The sequence below is a fragment of the Lathyrus oleraceus genome, chromosome 3, assembly GCF_024323335.1.
Source record: "Lathyrus oleraceus cultivar Zhongwan6 chromosome 3, CAAS_Psat_ZW6_1.0, whole genome shotgun sequence".
NCBI classification, from domain to species: Eukaryota; Viridiplantae; Streptophyta; class Magnoliopsida; order Fabales; family Fabaceae; genus Lathyrus; species Lathyrus oleraceus.
The window spans coordinates 358,818,112-358,844,018 of record NC_066581.1 but is presented as its reverse complement, the minus strand read 5'-3'; positions in this window follow the sequence as shown (position 1 = coordinate 358,844,018).

Here is a 25,907-nt window from a genome sequence, read left to right as displayed (position 1 = left end):
AAAGATGCAATGACTAATGTCCTAAAAATGAAATGTAATATGCTAAGCTAGTCCCAAGAGAGGAGGGCAAACTTTGAGGTGTTACAGCTGCCCCTATTCAATCCACTGTGAACCTGTTGATATGAATAGCCTCGGCTTTCAGATGATCAGGATGAAGAGTGATTGAATACCAAGAACAGACGAACAATTTGCACTCTGATTGGGAAATAATTAACAATGCCTGTCAGAATCGGCAAAGAAGTGATCTCAAAGGAAGAATAATCCGTCTGGTACGGAGAAAGTCGGCCTGAATACCGAACAGAAATACTGACCTGTATACCAAAATAAATGGTAACACAGGGATAACCATGGCCTGAACACCACTTATCCGCTGGGGATTATTATTACTTTTTCTTTTTACTTTTCTTTAACCCCGAAACTTTCTGATTGATTTCCTCTTTTTTTTTTTTTTTGCTTTTCTTGAACCCCGAAACTTTCTGATTGATTTCCTCTCTCTTTTTTTTTGCTTTTCTTGAACCCCGAAATTTTATAGTAGTCTTGTTTGCCAAATAATGAACCCCGCTCTCCATTTTGGACCCCAGTCGCCTGACGATAACTTGTGATCGCCATTATGAACCCCACTCTCCAGAAAACACCCCGTGTCTCCCTTTCTCCATTTGGACCCCGTTCTCCAGAAAATGCCTAGCACTTCCCTTTCTCCATTTGAACCCCGCTCTCCAATTTCTTTGTGATAAGTCCGCTGGCAACGTCGGAAATAACACCAAAACACCACTCTGATGGCGACATATCATAGGGTACACCTTCACAAAAGGAAGGTAACATGTGCATCTCTTCCTCAGAAGACACCCATAACGACCTCTGTCGGCCTCGGCCAAAGTCTTAGGTGACACATGAACAGAAGATAATCCTGAGGACCTCATCCCGGATATACTCTTCAACTCCAATCTCCATTTGAACCCCGCTCTCCAGAAAATGTCTCAACACTTCCTTTTCTCCAATTGAACCCCGCTCTCTAGAAAATGCCGCAACACTTCCTTTTCTCCAATTGAACTGTATTTTCGCGCTGATCGCGTAACGTCCTTTGATTTTATTTCCATCTCCGCCCGACGGAAAAGTTTCCTCCAGTATCGTACTACTGGGGAACATTGCTAACCCGACGTCATGATGCTAAACTCCTTAGAGTAACATCTCTAAATTCTATCTCGCACGACAGAAATCTCCTCCAGCATCGCACTACTGGGGAATATTGTTGATTCAAAATCACGATGCTAAACTCCTCAGAGTAACATCTTCACCACCTGGCGAAGCCAAATCTCAAGTGGTAACCACGGCTCGAGTAACTGATACTCGCAATGCTGCTGATTTCCCAACTAGCAAAACCATTCCTCAAACGTAACCACGGTTTGAGTAGCATCTTCACTCACTGGCAGAACCGAATCCCAAACGGTAACCACGGCTTGAGACTAGCCTATGCTTGAAATGCTGATGCATGATATATTTTTTGGCGTAATGCTCCATAATCATGGAAATGCTACACGATTTATGCAATATGCTATGCTTATCTACATGATGAATGCATAAAAAATATCCCCCTCAAGGGACTCCTCTGGAGAGCTCGAAGCACTCTGCTGAGGAACTCGCCAACACTCCGATCTCCACCCTGCTGGGGAAAACACAGACCTCGAATCTGCTGAGGAGGTAACAATCCCCACTCTACTCGGGGAAACCAGGAAAGTCTGGTACTAAACGCCCGTCGACTCGTCGAACCATGGCATCCACTATCTAAATCCACTGTCAGCTTTCCAATTTCGAGAACTCCCAGACTCGTCTGGACTTTTCTGATTCATCACCTTGTGTTACCGACTTCTCCATACTCGACGGAGAGCGAACTCCTGGGATTCATACAGACTTTCCAATCTTCAGACTTTGAAGAGTCTTCTTGATTAATTCTCAAGGATCGTCGTACATCTTTCCGTCGTCTTTTCACCATTCCTCAATTCATTCGTCCCTGATCGGACTCCACGGGGATCTTTTGTCAAAAGCTTCCACATCACAACCTACAAGTGAGTGAAAATATCTAACAGTACCTGCAAAAAAGATCGTTAGATAAAAACGTGCCCCAGGCGTGTCAAGATTTCAACACTTGGGTCACTCAACCTTCCGAATAAGATTTCAAGTTTTCAATCTTATAAGCATGCATTGGAAGGGACCTGTATGTCTTAAAATGCAAAGATTCTTTATCACAACAATTGGATGTTTTTGCAATCAAAGCGGTAATGAAAAACAAAAACAAAATTATTTGACTGAATATGCATTTTATTGATTGAAAAAGTGTGGCTCAAATTGAGCAATACAAAGGAAGCAATTCCTGAAAAGAGGTAATTGCACCCAAAAGGAAAATCTATCCTAATGGCAATGTGAAACCGTGATCTCATCGAGTTCCAACTCGGTTACACCCCATATGTCCTCAAACTCTCCGTGCTTTCTGCCTTCTGAACAAGACGCCTCCGACTGATCCCTACCGGGGATTATCCATGATGTCATATCCGAAGTACAAACGATCATGCCAGACGCAGTTGTTCGTTTCAATCCCTCTTTTGCCTGGACCGCCCTTTCGGGTTTTCAGTCCACCGGGATACCCTTTTTTTGCCCAAATCGCCTTTTCAGGTTTTCGACTTGCCGGGTGTACAATTTTTTCTCTTTTTATCCCTAATTTTTGCCCGAACCTTTTCCCCCTTTTTTTTCGGTTCGCCGGGATGCCCATTTTTGCCTGGACTATTTTATTCTTTTCGTCCAGCGGGTCTCTTATACGAAGTATTTTTTAACTGCGTCTGCATTCACAGGGGATGGAAAATCCTCACCATCCATGGTCGTCAGCAACAAGGCTCCGCCAGAGAAAACCTTCTTGACCACGAATGGACCTTCATAATTGGGTGTCCACTTGCCCCTACGATCGTTTTGAGGAGGAAGGATCCTCTTCAGCACCATATCACCCACATGATACACACGAGGTCGTACCTTCCGGTCAAAAGCACGTTTCATTCGCTGCTGATACAACTGCCCATGACAAATGGCCGCCAGCCTCTTTTCCTCAATCAGGCTCAACTCTTCATACCGAGTCCTTACCCATTCAGCCTCTTGCAATTTCACGTCCATCAGGACTCTCAAAGAGGGAATTTGAACCTCAATCGGTAGCACGGCTTCCATCCCATATACCAAAGAGAAAGGCGTTGCCCTAGTAGATGTACGCACCGAAGTTCGATACCCATGCAATGCAAACGGCAACATCTCATGCCAGTCTTTATAGGTTACAACCATCTTCTGCACAATCTTCTTAATATTCTTATTGGCTGTCTCAACCACCCCATTCATCTTCGGACGATAAGGAGAAGAATTGTGATGCTCAATCTTGAATTCCCGGCACAGTTCTGCCATCATCTTATTGTTCAAATTAGAACCATTATCAGTAATGATTCTCTCGGGAACCCCATATCTGCAAATGATGTCTCTCTTGAGAAATCTGGCAACGACCTGCTTCGTGACGTTCGTATAAGAGGCTGCTTCCACCCACTTGGTGAAGTAATCAATAGCCACCAATATGAACCGGTGCCCATTCGAAGCCGTAGGCTCAATCTTCCCAATCATATCGATGCCCCACATAGCAAACGGCCATGGAGACGACATTAAACTCAACGGATTTGGAGGCACGTGCACCTTGTCAGCATAAATCTGGCATTTATGACACTTCCGCACGAAATTGAAACATTGATCCTCCATTGTCATCCAATAATAACCTGCCCTCAGCAGCTTCTTCACCATTGCATTCCCACTGGCATGGGTACCGAACGACCCCTCATGAACCTCTTTCATCAATTGGCTTGCTTCTTTATCATCAACACATCTGAGCAAGACCCAATCAAAATTCCACTTGTACAAAACCCCATCCTTATTCAAGTAAAACACCATGGCCAACCTCCGTAGAGTCTTTCGGTCCTTCTTGGATGCTCCCTCAGGATACTCTTGGGTTTCCAGATAGCGCTTGATATCGTAATACCACGGCTTCTCATCATCAGGCGTTGTGTCAACAGCAAACACATAAGCCGGTCTATCCAGACGTCCCACCTCCACACTGGGGAACTGATTCCACCACTGCACCTTAATCAAGGCAGCCAGAGTATCCAAAGCATCTGCCAACGGATTCTCTTCTCTAGGCACATGATGCATTTTCACCTTGGTGAAAAACGTCAACAATCTCCTCGTATAATCCCGGTATGGAACTAAATGAGATTGATGCGTATACCATTTTCCGTTAACCTGATTCACGACCAAAGCCGAATCTCCATATATAACAAGGTTCTTGATCCTCAAATCAATCGCCTCTTCAATCCCCAGGATACAAGCTTCATATTCAGCCACGTTGTTGGTGCACTCAAATGTTAGCCGGGCAGCAAAAGGAATATGGGATCCTTTCGGCGTAACCAAAACAGCACCAACACCGCTACCATTCACGTTAACGGCCCCATCAAACATCAGAATCCATTCAGATTCAGGGTCAGGCCCCTCCTCCGGGATCGGTTCCTCGCAATCTTTCGATTTGAGAAACATGATGTCCTCATCAGGGAATTCAAACTTCATCGGTTGATAATCCTCAATGGGTTGCTGGGCGAGGTAATCAGACAATACACTCCCCTTGATTGCTTTCTGAGAAGTATACTGTATATCATATTCAGTCAAAATCATTTGCCACCTCGCAACCCGTCCGGTCAATGCTGGCTTCTCAAAAATATACTTGATTGGATCCATCTTGGAAATCAACAAAGTGGTATGAACCAGCATATACTGTCTCAGTCGGCGAGCAACCCAGACCAAAGCACAACAAGTTTTCTCGAGCAGTGAATATCTTGTTTCACAGTCGGTAAACTTTTTGCTAAGGTAGTATATGGCATGCTCTTTTCGACCAGACTCGTCATGCTGCCCCAATACACACCCCATAGACCCCTCGAGGACCGTCAAGTACAGAATTAACGGTCGTCCCTCCACAGGAGGCATCAGAACCGGAGGCTCCTGCAAATACTCTTTTATTTTTTCAAATGTCGCTTGGCAATCATTATTCCACCTGACCGTTTGATCTTTTCTCAACAACTTGAATATAGGTTCACACGTGGCTGTTAGGTGAGATATAAACCGTGAAATGTAGTTCAATCTACCTAAGAAACCACGAACCTCTTTCTCTGTTCTCGGCTCAGGCATTTCTCTTATTGCTTTTACTTTAGCAGGATCAACCTCGATTCCTTTCTCACTTACAATAAACCCCAGCAGTTTACCGGACCGCACTCCGAAAGTGCACTTATTCGGATTCAACCTCAGTCTGAACTGTCTCAGTCGATCAAATAACTTGGCCAGATCTACCAAATGCCCCTCTTCTGTTTGGGACTTTGCTATCATGTCATCAACATAGCATTCGATTTCATGATGAATCATATCATGAAACAAAGTCACCATGGCTCTCTGATAAGTAGCACCGGCGTTCTTGAGACCAAACGGCATCACTTTATAATAAAAAGTGCCCCACGGTGTGATGAACGTTGTTTTCTCCATATCATCTGGCGACATTTTGATTTGATTATAGCCAGAAAAGCCATCCATGAAGGAAAACACCGAGAATTGAGTTGTATTATCTACCAACACATCAATGTGAGGTAATGGGAAATCATCCTTCGGGCTAGCTCTGTTCAGATCCCGGTAGTCCACACACATTCTCACCTTCCCATCCTTCTTCGGCACTGGCACGATGTTCGCGACCCAAGGCGGATAATTAGTGACAGCTAGGAAACCAGCATCCCACTGCTTTTGCACTTCCTCTTTTATTTTCATGGCCATCTCAGGTCGAGTTCTGCGCAACTTCTGCTTCATTGGAGGACAATCTGCTCTCAACGGTAGCTTGTGCACAACGATATCAGTATCCAACCCTGGCATATCTTGATAAGACCAGGCAAAGATGTCGACATACTCTTTCAACAATGCTACCATTCTGCTCTTAACACTTTCCTCCAAAGCGGCCCCGATTTTCACTTCTTTTCTGACCTCATCGGTACCCAGATTCACAACCTCAATTTGCTCTTCGTGCGGCTGAATCACCTTCTCCTCTTGTTTCAACAATCTGGCTAATTCCTCTGGCAGTTCACAATCTTCTTCGCCTTCTTCTTCGGCATGATAGATCGGATTGTCGAAGTCATATGAGGGTGTAACAGGATTGTTATCAACGAGATCCGGAGAGAAATCACATCTGCATGAATATTGATTCATGCATTGCTTTAGAACTGGAGCGAGACAAATTGAAAATAAAAATGAAAACATTGCCATTTTTATTTTTGTTTTTAAAACTGCAAAAATAAATGAAAAACAGGGAACACCGCTTTTAATTGAAAAACATCCATTTATCATTGATGCAGAAAGTTGCAAGATGACATGAGGTGGCCCTTACAATGAACCATTACGTTTCGGGCAAAACGTATGGCTTCCATGCAAATAAAATTGAAAACAGAAAAATATTACTCTTCAAGTAGAGTGACAATGATGATCTTTTCAGCCTTCCAGTTCTGGACTCCCATCCCTGGCGCGCACGGCTTTATCCATCGATCCATCTCGCAGTCACTGTCAACTTCCCCATCCACCATACAGATGTGATCTGGATCCAGCATTCCAGCACTGGTGAATGTGAATGACGGACGACGTCCTCTACCTTGTCCAGACGAGCCTCGGCCCGGCTGATAACCCACTCCGAATCTATCTTTCTTGGCGGAGATGTCCATCATCTTCCCCCAACCAGGAGCCTCTCCACTCTTCACCATCTCCGCAGCCTGCTTATACGAAGAAATGGACGGTTTCTCCTCCTCTTTGGCAAAAAGAGCATTCTCCACCTTAACGGTTTCAAATGCTTCACTAGGCGTTTCCCATATCTCACCGTCCATTTCAACGTATTTGAACGATGACAAGTGGCTGACGAAGATATCCTCCTCTCCGCAAACGGTGACGACCTGCCCGTCCCAGATATACTTCAGCTTCTGGTGCAAAGTCGAAGTCACTGCCCCAGCAGCATGAATCCATGGGCGACCCAACAGGCAACTGTATGCCGGCTGAATATCCATGACATAAAATACTGACTTGAACACCTCGGGTCCGATCTTCACCGGGAGCTCCACTTCCCCGAACACAGCCCGCTTAGAACCGTCAAAACCTCTAACTATCAAATCCGTGGGCGTCAGAATCAACCCTTCACAGTTCAGCTTCGCCAAGGCCTTCTTTGGCAACACATTCAAAGAGGAGCCGGTATCAACCAACACATGCGAAAGCACAACCCCTTTACATTCCATTGCGATGTGTAAAGCCCGATTATGATTACGCCCATCCACAGTTAAATCCATATCGGTGAAACCCAGCCCATGACTGGCATTGACATTCGACACCACCGTCTCTAACTGATTGATAGTGATCTCCTGAGGAACATAGGCTTTCTTCAGGATTTTCAGCAAAGCCTCTCTATGCCCCTCGGAGCTCAGCAATAAGGACAAGATCGAAATCTTAGATGGGGTTTGTTGCAGATGGTCAATAAGTTTGTACTCAGACTTCTTGATGATTCTCAGGAATTCTTCCGCTTCACCATCAAGTTCTTTCTCCGACCCACCAGGCGCCGGTGTCACCACTGGAGTACCTTCATTGATTACTTGTTTTCCTCTTGCCCTGGCTAAAGCCTCAGCCTTTTCTTTCTTTTCTTTTTCTCCTTCTCCTCCCCTCAGAGCATCAGGGGCAAACAACCTCCCACTACGAGTGAAACCATTGGGTCCGGCATTATCCACCTTTGAAATGGTGGTTTCACTTGCAGTTTGATCCTCCATTTTCTCTCCATTACAGTACACCTCCTCACCATAATGCCATGGCACGACATCATCTTTGTCATAAGGAATTGGCCCAGGTACCGTGATAGTAACTGGAGCCGCATCGGCCAGCGTTGACAAATCAACCGGATCAAAATAGATAGTTATGATGGAGACATCTTCCTTCACCGAGTCAACCTTCTCAAACTTGAGGCTTCCCTCGTCCATCAGCCTCTGGACAGCCTCTCTCAATGATATACACCCATCAAGAGTAACAATGCACGCAGCACAACCATTATCACAGCCCGGGAAGACCCCCTTCTCCAACAATAACCTCTTGACCTCAGCCAAGGGAGTCTTCAACTGGTCTACCTTTAACAGCCCAATTTTGCCCTCATCAGAGATTGCATTCACCCCCATCTGACCATGCGCGGGCATGGGATTAGCATTAACATTTGGAGATGGAGCAAAGTTGATGGCTTTGGAATCCACCAAGTCCTGGACCACATGCTTAAAAGCTTTGCAATTTTCTATGTTGTGTCCAGGTGCACCCGAATGAAATTCGCATTTGGCGTTCTCATCAAAACTGGCTGGCCTCTGATCAGGTCTCAAAGGTGCCAAAGTTCTCAGTTGTACCAACCCCAAATCTTTCAGCTTTTTCAACAAGAAGGAATAGGTCACAGGTGGCCTATCGAACTGACGATCATTCATTCTCCCGCACACCTGATACCCAGCCCTCTGCGGTCTCTGCTGAAACGGCTGACGCTGTTGTTGCGGTTGTTGTTGTTGCTGTTGTGCAGGCTGATTATCAGCAGGAATAGTTACCGCAGCAGTGTGCTGGTAGTAACGATCCCTACTCGGTCCTCTCTGGGTATATACAACACTAGTATCACCCTCTTTCTTCCTCTGACCGTTTCCAAAGGGCTTCTTCGACCCAAATGACGAAGCATTACCACCCTGGATTTTCCCCAGCTTCAACCAACTTTCTATTCTTTCACCGGCCACCACAATGTCAACAAAATTTGTAACCGGGCATCCGACCATTCTCTCAGCGAACGTCCCCTGAAGGGTACCCATAAACAAGTCCGACATTTCTCTATCCACCAATGGAGGTTGAACTCTGGCAGCCAACTCCCTCCATCTCTGTGCATACTCTTTAAACCCCTCGTTAGGCTTCTGAGACATACCCTGCAGCTGGGTACGACTAGGAGCCATGTCAGCGTTAAACTGGTATTGTTTAAAGAATGCATTTCCCAGATCCTGCCAGCTCTTAATATCAGAAGACTTCAGCTTGGTGTACCACTCCAAGGATCCTCCAGACAAACTGTCCTGGAAGAAATACATCCACAGCTTCTGGTCCATTGTGTACGCAGAGATCTTGCGGACAAAAGCTTGAAGGTGAGTTTCTGGGCAGGAACTTCCATTGTACTTATCAAATGCGGGCGCCTTGAACTTCTGTGGGATCACAATCCCCTTGACCAGCCCCATATTTGACATGTTCACAACCCCTGGAGTGGCATAGCTTTCGAGAGCCCTGATCTTCTCTGCCAGCAACTGAATCTCTTTATTTGGCGGTTGGGCACCATATTGACCAAACGGCTCATTATGCATGGAGAATTGATCAACTTCTCTGTCTTCCTCCCTATCATCCTCAACCCCAAAGAACGGAGGGAACAAACTGTCCTTCATGTTATTACCCATCTGACCGGGTCCACCACCTGTGGCAGCGCCAAAACCACCGGCATTATTAGTCACTACCCCCACAGTTGTCCTCTTTCCACCGTCCCTAGAACCACCCAGACCATGGTTAGAGACACCATCCAGATTGACACCACTATTGGCAGCTGAAGCCCGCTCGAGCTTCTCAACTTTATCAGCCAATGCCTTCTGGCCCACAGCAAACCCTTGCATGATGTTGATCAGCTCATTCATCTTCTCCTTCAGCTCAAGAACATCTGTATTTGGTAGATCCATCAGCCTTGGTGTATTGCGTCTGGTGAAGTATCTGTGTGGACGTGTTGAGTGCAAAGGTACAACTCTACGAGCACGAGCAATGATTCCTGAAACAATCAAGCACATTAGCAACGGATACCTGCAAAATAAAAAACAAGTTATTATGATCATGCATGAATGCAACGTCTATCCACATGAGGAACACTCTGTCTTTCGATCCTGGTTTCATCGAGACAGATAATAATCCGGCAGCAATATTCTGACATTCATCAAATGATTTCCTCATACAGATCAGAGATATATGATTTAGCAAGATACCACCCAACCATGTGTGTGCCATGTGAGTGCATACAGAGAAGCAAATAAAGCTTGAAGATCGATCATTGAATGAAAATAACCACTGCATATCACAAAAAGTGCACTATAAGTGCGATAGTCATACATCAAGTCTGATACAAATCAAATACAATTCTCCAGAATCGGAAAGAGCATACAAGCAAATGAATTCCGTCAACAGGCCTGACGGTAATTCAACATAAAAGAAAGGTCTAATCTGATGAAGGTCCCACAGAAGGCCCTACATCATCAACCATCCTGGTAAACTCCCCGGCGAACTTAAGCTCAGCGTTCTCCTGCTGCAATCTCCCCACCTCTTTCTGGTGAATCTTCATCTGTCTGAAGTAATGATCCCTCTCAGCCTGATAATGATCTCTCTCAGCAATGATCTTCGTGTTCTCTGCTTCCTTGGTCTTCAGTTTTGCCTCCCACTCAGCAATAAGAACTCTGACTCTGTCATCTCTCTGGGTCTTCACAAGGATCCGCCTCCTCTTCTCATCTTCAATGACCTTCGAAGCTCTGGCCAACCTCTCCTTGGTGATGTCGTGCTCCCTTATGGATGACTCTAAAGCTCGGCTGACCTTGCCATAGTAAGCGGTATCCATCTCAAAGCGCTTCACCACAAGAGCATGTCTCTTATCCTGATCTTCCATCCTCCCTCTGATCTCCTGATTAGCCATCTGAACCCGAGCAACACTCATCTCTAATTCAGTCTTCTCCGCCTGCAGCTGATCTCTCTCCTTCTTCATCTCCAGGAACTCTCTCATACTGACAGAAGAAGGAGATTCCTCAATCAACGGATACCAAGGATCAACCATAGGAAATGGTAGACAAGTGAGCTCCACTCTCTTGCTGAGCCAGTCATCAAACGGAGGAAAAGACCTGTTATTAGCTATACCCCAAGAAAACTTGCCTTTCCTTTGAATGATGCGCCATGCATCAGATACTTGCCTCAACCTGGCCTGATTGCCCTCAACCGGGAAGTACAAAGTTTCCTGAATCTCACTCTTGAGAGGAGGAACCTCCATAGCGAATCCCATTTGTCTCTTAAGGAGTGTCGGGTTATAATTAATGCAACCCTGAATTCCTATAAGAGGCACATTGGGAAAACTCCCACAACTGCAAATGAAGTCTTGTCCAACCCCGCTACTGTGAGTCCAAGCTATGTCTTTGGCCCGCAAACCCATTAACTTGGTCGCCCAATTGACAGTATGGTCAAGGAGAACAAAAGCACCCCTGAAAGGCAAATATCCCATAAACCATATGTACAATAGCTGAGCACAACACCTAATCAATCCCCCACGCCTCTTCTCGTTTCGATTATGGACCGAGTAATAGACATCTCCAACCAGAGTAGGAATAGGATTCCTCTGAACAAACAAACGGACGGCATTAATATCCACAAAGTTCTTCTGGTTAGGGAATAGGATGATACCATAAATGGTCACAGCAATCAAAGCACAGACAGCTTTCCAGTTACCCAACTCAGCATGCTCCTTGGCCTTTACCTCTAGGAAGCTCAGATGAAAACCAGGCAACTTCCCTTTCTCTTTCAAACCCCCCTTAATCACTTCCGGGCTTAAATAAAGAGCACGGGATATCCCACCAATATCAGGTTCTTCCTTAGTAGCATAGAAAGGAACCTGATTTCTAATCTGAATGTCCAAGATACCAGTGTAACACCCTTCTAAAATACCCCAAATAATTAATTAAAATAACAATATATCAATCAGAGTAATTATGCAGTTCAAGGGTGTCACACAACACTTCACACCATTCACCATAATAACAGTCATGCTCTTTTTATTAAAACAAAATATAAAGCATTTGCACAACACGCAGCGGATAGAGATCAACTCAATCATGTCAAAACATGTAACACATTACATGAAACTGGTTCGACAACCAACAACAAAACAATTAAAACATCCCATCCCGATGTTACATCTATCAGAGCATGACCCACTAAGGAGACTACACTAGACTCCAAGCACTAGCTCCTACTCAATCACTGCTCGTTACCTGAAAAATAGTTGTAAGGGTGAGTTCCTCAATCGATATAATAAGCATTATAAAATATCATGTAATGCTAAGTAATTAAACACACTTCATCACCCTAATCATAACACACACATTCAGTAACGGCACATCAGCTCAAACATCATACTCGACAGTAACATATAGCATATGTAAAATCTCAATTCATACTCAACATCAACAATACAACACACAACACACATATAATACTGGAATACATCCATTCATATTATACGCCATACATATATTATGCAATGAGACTCCATGCATGCGGTACCGACTATTCGTGAACATATAGTTCAACTTCACCGACCAAATCCAGGTACGGCTACCAAGCTCACCAGTCCCACTCATTTGAGACCTAGTGACTCACATCACTAATTCCTCACCATGGGAATTAGCTACCACCCCAAGGGCCATGCTATGCACGCTAATCACCTAGCAATGCAACATCACAACAATAATCCACAATGGACCGATGCTCACTCTCTAAGCCATAAAACAGTCCATTCACAACACATGCATAACATACACATTCACAACATTATGCATACCATCATACATTATCAACACATGTATCAACACATCATATCATGTCAAATAATTAAACACAGTATTAGCACACTCTACTAATACCTATACTGCTCAAAACAGCGGGAAATAATCCCTACTATATCACACACCGATATAGGCCAACCATCACATATACACATAACATTTAAAATATCCATTTTTCCACTTTTTAACAGTGTTAACCGGTTAACGCCCTGGGTTAACCGGTTAACGCAGCACAAACACACTTACTGCCCAAAACTTAATAGTGTTAACCGGTTAACGCCCTGGGTTAACCGGTTAACGCAGGCAAAACAGCACAAATTTCACAATTCGCAACAGTGTTAACCGGTTAACACCCTGGGTTAACCGGTTAACGCAGACAAAACAGCAGTTCCTGCGCTAACACGAAGCAGAATGCAGAATTCTCCGCATTTTCCGCCATTGGAGGACTTCCGGACCTCCGATTCCAATTCCGTAAAAAGCTATACGTCCAGCAATTTACGACTCACACAACTATCGATTCAATTACAGTTTTTAACACAGTTTATCCAACGTAATTTTCAGCATTCACAGTCCCAATTAGGGTCAATTCCACGGTTTATCACTACCCATTACATGCTAACCCATAATACCAATTAAACGACGATAAACCCCCCTTACCTGAGTTAATTCGGCAATCTCTAAGCTCCAAGCTTTTCTCTTCTCCAATCTTCTTCCTCTTGCTCTGCCTCTTCGCCCTTTCTCCACTTTCTCAATCGCTTCTCTGTTTCACGTGAAAACTCTTTTTACCAAATGGAACTCTTTTTCCTTATTTCCAACTTATATATATTTTCAAATAATTATTATTTCAATAATAATAATAATAATCCAATAATTCCAATTATTTAATTAAATTAATAAATATAATATTAACTTAAATTAAATAATTATCTTATTTTAATCGGGGTGTTACAACTCTCCCCCACTAAAAGAGTTTTCGTCCTCGAAAACATACCTCAAGCGAATAACTCAGGATAAGACTCCTTCATCTGACTCTCAAGTTCCCAAGTCACATTGCCACCTGCTGGTCCTCCCCAAGCTACCTTCACCAAGGCAATCTCTTTACCCCGCAACTGCTTCAACTCTCGATCCTCGATCCTCATAGGTGATGTTTCAACAGTCAGGTTATCTCTCACCTGTACATCATCTACTTGGACAACATGCGACGGATCATGAATGTACCTCCTCAACTGAGACACATGAAAAACCTCATGCAAATTCGCAAGCGACGGCGGTAAAGCGATACGATAGGCTACTTCCCCTATCTTCTCCAAAATCTGATAAGGACCAATAAATCGAGGTGTCAACTTCTTCGACTTCAAAGCTCGACCAACCCTAGTTATCGGAGTAACACGAAGAAACACATGATCTCCCTCTTGGAACTCAAGTGACTTCCTCCTCTTGTCATGATAACTCTTCTGACGACTCTGAGCAATTCTCATCTTCTCCTGAATCATCTTAATCTTTTCCGTAGTTTGTTGAACAATCTCCGGTCCAACCACAGCACTCTCACCGGACTCATACCAACATAAAGGCGTCCGACATCTCCTACCATACAAAGCTTCAAACGGCGCCATACCAATGCTCGAATGAAAACTATTGTTGTAGGTAAACTCAATCAAAGGTAAATAACAATCCCAAGCACCTCCCTTTTCCAAAACACAAGCTCTCAAAAGGTCCTCTAATGACTGAATCGTCCTCTCAGTCTGACCATCAGTCTGCGGATGATATGCAGAACTCAATCTCAGCTTAGTTCCCAAAGCCCTCTACAAACCTTCCCAAAACTTCGATGTAAATCTAGGATCTCTGTCCGAAACAATACTCGACGGAATACCATGCAAACTTACAATCTTCTCAATATACAACTCGGCTAATCTCTCTAACGGATAATCCATTCTGATCGGAATGAAATGAGCCGATTTTGTCAATCTGTCAACAATCACCCAAATAGCTTCAAAATTCTTACTTGTCCTCGGTAACCCAGAAACAAAATCCATACTGATACTATCCCACTTCCACTCTGGAATAGCCAACGGTTGCATTAGCCCAGACGGCTTCTGATGCTCAATCTTTGACTTCTGACAAGTCAAACAGGAATAAACAAAACTTGCAATTTCTCTCTTCATTCCCGGCCACCAAAATAACTTTTTCAAATCATGATACATCTTCGTAGCTCCAGGATGAATACTCAGGCCACTACGATGTCCTTCCTCCAGAATACTCTTCTTAAGTTCGGTAACATCCGGAATACACACCCGATTACCAAATTTCAAAACACCATTCTCATCAACTCTGAATTCACCACCTTGACCTTGATTCACTAAAGTCAACTTATCAACCAAAAGCACATCGGATTTCTGACTCTCTCTAATCTCATCCAGAATACCACTCGTTAACCTCAACATTCCCAATTTAACACTATTGTGAGTACTCTCACACACCAAACTCAAGTCTCTAAACTGCTCAATCAAATCCAATTCCTTAACCATTAACATAGACATATGCAATGATTTCCGACTCAATGCATCAGCCACTATGTTTGCTTTACCCGGATGGTAATTCAAACCAAAGTCATAATCCTTCAGAAACTCCAACCATCTCCTCTGTCTCATATTCAGCTCTTTCTGATCAAACAAATACTTCAAACTCTTATGGTCACTGAAAACCTCAAATCTTGACCCATACAAGTAATGCCTCCACAACTTCAGAACAAAAACCACAGCTGCCAACTCTAAATCGTGTGTCGGATAGTTCCTTTCATGAATCCTCAGTTGTCTCGAAGCATAAGCTATAACCTGCTTATTCTGCATCAACACACCACCCAAGCCCAACAATGACGCATCACAGTAAACCTCAAATGATTCCGACGAACTCGGTAATATCAGAATAGGAGCAGTAGTCAACCTTCTCTTTAACTCTTGGAAACCTTCTTCACATTTTGAGTCCCAAACAAATGCTTGCCCCTTTCTAGTCAACATCGTCAACGGTAACGCCAACTTAGAAAATCCCTCAATGAATTTCCTATAGTAACCAGCCAAACCAAGAAAACTCCTTATCTCAGAAACTGACTTCGGAGCTTCCCACTTAGACACCGCTTCTATCTTAGAAGGATCAACAGCAACACCACCTCTTTAAATCACATGACCAAGAAAACTAACCTCCTCTAACCAAAATTCACACTTGGATAGTTTAGCAAATAACTTCTTTTCTCGTAGAACTCCTAAAACCACCCTCAAATGTTCAGCATGCTCTTCGTCAGATTTCGAATACACCAAAATATCATCAATAAACACCACAACAAACTGATCTAGGTATGGATGGAAAATCCTATTCATATACTCCATAATTACTCCAGGCGCATTAGTCACACCAAAAGGCATTACAGAATACTCATAATGTCCATACCTTGTTCTGAAAGCAGTCTTCTGAATATCCTCAGTTTTCACACGTATCTGATGATACCCAGACCTCAAATCTATCTTGCTGAACACACTCGCACCAACCAACTGATCCATCAAATCATCAATCCTCGGCAAAGGATACCGATTCTTGATCGTCACTTTATTCAGTTGCCTATAGTCCACACACAACCTCATAGTACCTTCTTTCTTCTTAACCAACAACACTGGTGCACCCCACGGTGACACACTCGGACGAATAAATTTCTTATCCAACAGATCTTCCAGCTGACTCTTCAATTCAGCTAACTCAACAGCAGACATACGATACGGAGCCATCGATATCGGTCTAGTACCAGGTACCAAGTCAATCGAGAACTCAACTTCACGCTCTGGCGGTAATTCATTCACTTCTTCAGGAAACACATCAGGAAAATCACACACCACGGCTAGATCGCAAATCACCAGTTTATCTTTAGCCTCCAAAGTCGCTAACAGCATAAACAACTCTGCCCCATCTGTTACTTCCTCATTCACCTGCCTCGCTGATAGAAACAAACTCTTTCCTTCCTCACTCTCAGAAAAGATCACAGTCTTATCAAAACAGTTGATATAGACTCGGTTAAACACCAACCAGTTCATACCCAGGATAACATCAATCTGCACTAGTGGAAGACACACAAGGTCTATCCCAAAGTCTCTACCAAAAATACTCAAAGGACAATTCAAACAAACTGAAGTAGTAGTCACTGAACCCTTTGCAGGAGTATCAATCACCATACTACCATACATCTCAGATATCTCTAACTTAAGTTTCACAGCACAATCCAAAGATATAAAGGAATGAGTAGCACCGGTGTCAAGAATAGCTACAAGAGGAAAGCCATTAATATAACACGTACCTCTGATCAAACGATCATCTGCAGAAGTCTCAGAACCCGATAAGGCAAAGACCTTGCCTCCCGACTGGTTCTCCTTCTTTGGCTTAGGACACTGTGGACTGATATGACCCACCTCTCCACAGTTGAAGCAAGTCAGAGTCTTCAACCGGCACTCTGCAGCCAAATGACCACCTTTACCACACTTGAAACACTTCTTCTCAGCACTGGTACACTCGTGGAAACGATGTCCAGCCTGACCACATCTGTAACACTTAGCAGGGGCACTGGAGTCTCCCCCACTAGGCCTCTTCATCCCACTCTGTCTCTGGAAACCTTTGCCAGCTGCATACGGTTTCCCACGATCATTCTGATTCTTGCCTTTCCTATCAACCCTTTGCTGATAGCTCTCTGCTCTGGCCTTGGTATCCTGTTCAAAAATCCTGCAACAGTCAACCAAATCAGAAAACACTCTAATCCGCTGATACCCAATAGCCTGCTTGATCTCAGGACGTAACCCGTTCTCAAATTTCACACATTTCGAAAATTCTCCAGCAGCCTCATTATAGGGAGTGTAATACTTCGACAGCTCAGTGAACTTAGCAGCATACTCAGTAACAGACCTGTTACCCTGTTTCAATTCCAAGAACTCTATCTCTTTCTTTCCTCTGACATCCTCTGGAAAGTACTTCCTCAGGAATCTCTCTCTGAACACAGCCCAAGTGATCTCAGCATTCCCAGCAGATTCCAACTCAGTGCGGGTAGCAACCCACCAATCATCAGCTTCCTCTGACAGCATATGCGTACCGAACCTGACCTTCTGGTTATCGGCACACTCAGTTACTCGGAAGATTCTCTCGATCTCCTTCAACCACTTCTGAGCGCCATCTGGATCATATGCTCCCTTGAACATTGGAGGATTGTTCTTCTGGAACTCACTCAGTTGACGAGCAGCTCCCATTCCCACAACATTCGGGTTCCCTCCAAGTACTCCAGCTAGCATACCCAGAGCCTCAGCAATCGCAGCATCATCTCTACCTCTTCCAGCCATCTCTATTCTGAAAACCCAACAAGCTAAAACAATAAGTACTGATAGGGTTACACAACACCTATCCCGTACAGGGGAAACAGAATAATTACGACTCGACTCGACCGACTATGCTCTGATACCACTAATGTAACACCCTTCTAAAATACCCCAAATAATTAATTAAAATAACAATATATCAATCAGAGTAATTATGCAGTTCAAGGGTGTCACACAACACTTCACACCATTCACCATAATAACAGTCATGCTCTTTTTATTAAAACAAAATATAAAGCATTTGCACAACACGCAGCGGATAGAGATCAACTCAATCATGTCAAAACATGTAACACATTACATGAAACTGGTTCGACAACCAACAACAAAACAATTAAAACATCCCATCCCGATGTTACATCTATCAGAGCATGACCCACTAAGGAGACTACACTAGACTCCAAGCACTAGCTCCTACTCAATCACTGCTCGTTACCTGAAAAATAGTTGTAAGGGTGAGTTCCTCAATCGATATAATAAGCATTATAAAATATCATGTAATGCTAAGTAATTAAACACACTTCATCACCCTAATCATAACACACACATTCAGTAACGGCACATCAGCTCAAACATCATACTCGACAGTAACATATAGCATATGTAAAATCTCAATTCATACTCAACATCAACAATACAACACACAACACACGTATAATACTGGAATACATCCATTCATATTATACGCCATACATATATTATGCAATGAGACTCCATGCATGCGGTACCGACTATTCGTGAACATATAGTTCAACTTCACCGACCAAATCCAGGTACGGCTACCAAGCTCACCAGTCCCACTCATTTGAGACCTAGTGACTCACATCACTAATTCCTCACCATGGGAATTAGCTACCACCCCAAGGGCCATGCTATGCACGCTAATCACCTAGCAATGCAACATCACAACAATAATCCACAATGGACCGATGCTCACTCTCTAAGCCATAAAACAGTCCATTCACAACACATGCATAACATACACATTCACAACATTATGCATACCATCATACATTATCAACACATGTATCAACACATCATATCATGTCAAATAATTAAACACAGTATTAGCACACTCTACTAATACCTATACTGCTCAAAACAGCGGGAAATAATCCCTACTATATCACACACCGATATAGGCCAACCATCACATATACACATAACATTTAAAATATCCATTTTTCCACTTTTTAACAGTGTTAACCGGTTAACGCCCTGGGTTAACCGGTTAACGCAGCACAAACACACTTACTGCCCAAAACTTAACAGTGTTAACCGGTTAACGCCCTGGGTTAACCGGTTAACGCAGGCAAAACAGCACAAATTTCACAATTCGCAACAGTGTTAACCGGTTAACACCCTGGGTTAACCGGTTAACGCAGACAAAACAGCAGTTCCTGCGCTAACACGAAGCAGAATGCAGAATTCTCCGCATTTTCCGCCATTGGAGGACTTCCAGACCTCCGATTCCAATTCCGTAAAAAGCTATACGTCCAGCAATTTACGACTCACACAACTATCGATTCAATTACAGTTTTTAACACAGTTTATCCAACGTAATTTTCAGCATTCACAGTCCCAATTAGGGTCAATTCCACGGTTTATCACTACCCATTACATGCTAACCCATAATACCCATTAAACGACGATAAACCCCCCTTACCTGAGTTAATTCGGCAATCTCTAAGCTCCAAGCTTTTCTCTTCTCCAATCTTCTTCCTCTTGCTCTGCCTCTTCGCCCTTTCTCCACTTTCTCAATCGCTTCTCTGTTTCACGTGAAAACTCTTTTTACCAAATGGAACTCTTTTTCCTTATTTCCAACTTATATATATTTTCAAATAATTATTATTTCAATAATAATAATAATAATCCAATAATTCCAATTATTTAATTAAATTAATAAATATAATATTAACTTAAATTAAATAATTATCTTATTTTAATCGGGGTGTTACAACCAGCATAGTCCTCCATCAAAGGCCCCAATAAGTAATTCGGGAAGACGAAACATCTCAAGCCCGGGTCATAAAACTGGAGAAGAGTATGGACGGCGCTCCTATCCCTGTCAGTGAGCCTGAAAACCATCTTCAGAATACCTCCATACGTCTCACGGAACAACCCCACATGGTCGGATGTAATCAATGCTATCATATCCTTTAGCACACTGATCTCTGGGTCAAAGAAACTATAGACAACATCGTCTTTCAGCCCGGGCCTCATATCTGAGCAAAGAAGTCTCTCAACCAGGATCTTAATCGAAAATGTCCCTGCATATGGATAAACATGAGTTAGATGCGGATAAATGCACAATGAGAATGATGCGGATGTATGAATGCAATGCATAATCATCCTCCAAGTCATCTGATCGTCTGTTGCACTGAGTTACTGAAGGAGAATTGCGGTCCAAAACGCAGCGGAAATTAAGATTTTCTCCTTTAGAGATCCTTACGAATGGTCATGATCAGTGATAGAATATTTACCTCTTGTGACGGTTGAAACCTTTGGTGCAGATCTCTTGTGACGATCAAAACCTTTGATGCAAATCCACGAAACGATCACGAACGTTGAACGATGACAACGTCTCTACTCAGTTCACACGAACGGGTTCCTTCAATCTCAGTGCTAGCTGGTACGAATGAAGGCTTTGAGTGAGAGAGAGAGAGAGTGAAAACGAAAAGAATGCAACCGCAAATTTTTGCTTCTGCACAAGGGTTCTATTTATAGAACCACTTGTGTGGGCTTCAAGCTAAAAGCCCACTTAAGTGTATTTTGGCCCATATCTTATAATATGCCCAAAATCACTTAAGCCCATGGTACCTTACCATATTTCGTATTCTACTCAAGTACACCGCACCTTACGATATTCTATAATTCACTTAAGGGCACCGTACCTTACGGTATTCCTTAGTTACTCTATCTCTCATCAATCCGTCCTTTGTGTGTGACCCTGTAGGTTTTCGCGACGTTGGCAATTATATTAAATCACACATTTAATATAATAAACAGTGAGCGGTATCTAGCAACACATCACTGCTACCCAAGACACGAAAATGTCATGTGATCTGACAATTCCTTCTGTGATAATAATTATGTGTATAATTACCCTTTTGCCCTTATGTCTATATTGAACACAAGGTATAGACCGTGTCATCCTTGTCCAGTTCAATATTGGGCCCATAGACATTTATCCTGTTACGCAGGATGGGCAAATTCCATCTAGGACACTCATGTCCCTCAGCATGCTTTGTGGAGTACCCATCAATTGTCTTTATGGTTATCCAGTTACGGACAACGTTGGATCAACAATAAAGCACTCGACTCTACATCTAGGATCCATAGTGGTTTCAGGTTGAAGAGTGGAATACACTATTATCACCATGAGAATAACTTATGACACCTTGCATAACTTTCTATATAGTATTCTCATAGCGGGTCAATCCGGTATAAATATTACTCCTAATATTCATACCTATGTTTAAGACTTGATAACTCTTTATCCATGATCCATGAGATGTGATCATCAGTCTACAAGCATAATAGTCTTAATGCTTTAATGTTATCCCACTTCACACTAAAGCTCGACTACGGATACTTTAGGAATAGTGTCCTTATGTTTAATGTGTTCTCATGATTAAGTCACACTTAATACATTAAACGGGCTATCTATTCCAGGGACTTTATTAATCAACCATAATAAAGAGAAGCCTTTTATTATTCGATACAACTACCAAAAGTATTGGCCTCTAGGGCTTACACCAACAGTTACAGCCTCTGAACTGATCATAACCATCTGAGGTACTGAGCAACCATAGATCCAACTCTGGGTTCCAAAATAAACGGAATTGAAAGATACATCACCATCATCACCAGAAATTCTCTGAACAGATAACCACACAAGACCCCTCTGAACCAGCCCGGGGAATCCCGAAATAAACGGATCCCCACTGATAAATACCACGGAAGGAACTCCGGCGTCTCGGAAATAAATATCCGTAAATCCGACTTATAAATAGAACTCTGCTCAACGGAACCATTAGTCACCATCAAAGTCACCATCAGAACATGCATCTGTAAGAATCACCCCTCCCCTCACAGGTGAATTCTAATCAGGTCATCCTAAGGCGGATAGTGGTCTTGACAATCGGGCAAAGATACTCAACGGGTTTGCCCTTTCGGGTGTGCCGTTGCAGCTCTCGTAAGATCGTCTAAACCAAAGATCCGGGAAAGAACGGTCACCGAAGTCAATAGCTCAAAAGAGGTAACTAGACCAAAGTGGAATACTCCACAATGGAAGATCTCTCTCAGATGAACCTCGTCCGGCTTGTGGTATGTCACGTCGCAATAACATTCCCAACCAGCATGTGAGGAACGTGAGACCACATTAATCCTAGGTGTATACTCGGGCCTGGGTTTTAGCCCCACTCAGAACACCCACCCCAAATCATAGGAACCACCTGTACAGAGGACAGCAACATGATAGTATGATGCATGCAAATATTTATGCAAATATATACACAGCAAAATGATAATAAATGCAATAAATAGAGCAACACAAGCAACCTAACTATCCTAGAGAACGCTAGGAGAGACTCGCTTAGGGAAGATGGACCAGCAAAAGGTCAACTTCTAGGGTCCCCAGCAGAGTCGCCAGCTGTCGCATCTGCGAAAAACAACCAACGGGAAAAACAAAACAAACAGAGCCGCCACCGTGCGTTATTTATCCCAAAAGAGGGAAAGGAAACGCTCGAAGTAAACCTGGAAAAGACATGGTCTCGCGATCAGAGTGAGATGGGATCGGGAGTCGGTTATGCGAAGGGAAGGTATTAGCACCCCTACGCATCCGTCGTACTCGACGGGATCCACGCTCAAAAGGAAAGAAAAAGGTTGCCAAACGCTGCTCAAAAGAATGCACACACACACACACACTGGAAACAACACAGGTGGGAGAAGAGGGGAACGCGAGGAGTTTGGCACTCGAGCCTAGTAACTGTCAAGCAAACACACACAAAAGGAAAAAAAGGTGCACACACAGACTAACAGGGAGTTAGGAACTCGAGCCTGCTAACTGTCAAGCACAACACACTCAAAAAAGAAAAGGGTGAACACACAGATTAACAGGGAGTCGGGAACTCGAGCCTGATAGCTGTCAAGCACAACACACTGAAAAAAGAAAAGGGTGAACACACAGACTAACAGGGAGTCGGGAACTCGAGCCTGATAGCTGTCAAGCACAACACACTCAAAAAAGAAAAGGGTGCCCGGAGAGATCTCGTACGATCTCCTGCCTACGTACCTCATCTGGCATGAGGATCAGGGCAACGTAGTTCCCCTTAACAGGGGAGAAACTTTCTCCTAACCAGAGATTGGGAAATGACAAACTAGAAGGGAGACTGACTCGAGCCTAATAGTTATCATGTAATCCACCGTGGTCCTAGGTTGAGGTTTCTATCTAACTTGCACAGGCAGCAAGCTATCCTAAACAGCACAAGCAAAGCAAACATACACACAATTAGCACACACTATATACAAACAAAGTGGGCTCACACAAGGTTAGGCTGTGAAACACAAGCCAACTGGAATCGGGTGTAGTTAGCTTTTAACCCTAACATTGAGAGTTAGGGTGAAACAGATGAAATGGGAAGTGAGGGTAAGACCTCACAGCTCTTATCCCTGGCCTGGGAGAGCTTCAGACAAATGAAAGTGGGAGTTCAGAAAGTTGGAACTCTTCTCCACATATGACTGACACAACAAAAACCTTGGGTTAATATCCACAATGCATCAACACAAGGTGTGTGAGCAAAGTGGATGACACACTGAATAGCAGGAGATGGATTACACATCTCTTTTATCTGCCAATTGCCTTATCAAAGGTCTTTTCCTGCTTGGCACAAAGATAAACAAACACAAGCATTGCCTCTTAAGGAGGGCTTCAGACATGTGCCTGCCCAAGTAACAGGACAGGTCTTCCAGACTACATGAAGTCAGAGATTTTATACCCTCAATGCTTAAGCAACCAAGCAACAGCAAAAGCAAGTTCAAAAGAACTTAAGCAACTAATGTACCTGAAAACAATTGTTAAGGGACCAATTAGTACTACTTTTTATACCATTTTATTGGTCCCTTTTACCAAGTTTTGATGTAATTACACACTTTTATTCTCACTATTTTGTATAAATGCAATTAGGTTTAATTTATTTTGTTTTGAATAGTTATTTCACATATTTGTTAGTTTTGTAGAATTTTTGGATGAGAAAGCTTTGGATTGCAGCATCATAATATGGAAGATTTTGGATGAAGCTTGCAAAACAAGGAAACTGAGGCAGCTTCAGTTTGCCCCGTGAACAAAGTTCGCCCCGCGAACTGCATGACAGGACCAGTTCGCCCCGCGAACCCTGCGAATCCAGCAAACTGATTTTTGGGTCAAAAGTGTTGTTTTGAAGGCCAGCTGTTTTTGCCATTTTGGGTCTGCCTTGGAATTGCTTTTCTGCATTGGATGAGAATGACCAATTAAGGAAATGTCAACTCTTTTAGGAGAGAAAATACATTATTCTAGGAATTAATTATTCATTATCATTCACACATTGAGATATTTTGGAAGAGAAAAAACAGAGTTTTCTTCTTTATCTTTCTGCTTTGAACAATGATGATGAGGAGCTAAACTCCCTTTTGTCAAGATTGGAGGTAGTAGCTATTCTCATCTGTTTATGTATTCACTTTGATTTATATATGAGATAAAGATTGTTGATGTATTGAATATTGTTTTTGCTTTGAGTTGAAAACCAGATTTGAGTAGTTGTCGAGAGAGATTACTCGAGTTTAGACATAAAACAGATTTTCAAGTAGTGAATAAGTTGTAGAGATAGATTTATTCATTACTATTCTTTGATATTGAACATTAAAGATTGCTATATTGATAGTTAGGTGGAGAGATCGTCTAAGGATTAATATAGTGATTATCACGATATCATTTAGACATAAATGACTTTGAGAGGATATTTGAACATCATCAATAATCTTGAATCTATTTATTTATCATAGGGAATCATAGACATTTGAAATAGTGAACTCCAATCTTGCCAAACTTCTATATTTGACTAAAACCACTTCATAGTTTTGTTAATTTTCACTCACAAAATATTCCTCCAAACAAAACAACCCTGTTACTTTCTAAACTTATAACATTTGAATTATAGAACGGCGGTAATATTACCCAATCTCTGTGGATACGATACAAAAATATTTGCCGAAGATATACTTTTCAACAACAATCCAACTCAATCAGTACACAACTCAAAAAAGGTCAAACAGACAATTAATAGTCAATAGTCAACAGACATAGTCAAACAAGCCAAGCATCAATGAGCAAGGCACAAGCTCAACTAAAATGAGCTAAAAGAAACCTACAAAACAAGTCAAGATTAGCTAATCATCAACCAAATGATCCAACTCAAGCAAATGAATCAATTCCCTTATGACCACAAGCTCCTTATCCTGAAAACAAAACTCAAACATAAGCATCAACCACTAGGACAAGGCCTAGGGTCAAAGAAGGAGAAATAATTCAAAACAGAACATGAAAATTGGCATGAATCAAATTCAATCCAATAAGAACATAATCCAAAAGGTTCCACATCCATATCATGTACCAAGTTCATTTCACAAATCAAATAAGGCAAGGTATGCAAATTGGAAGCTCATTGAAGCAACAGAATGAACACATCCACATTAATTCCAAAATGATTCAATA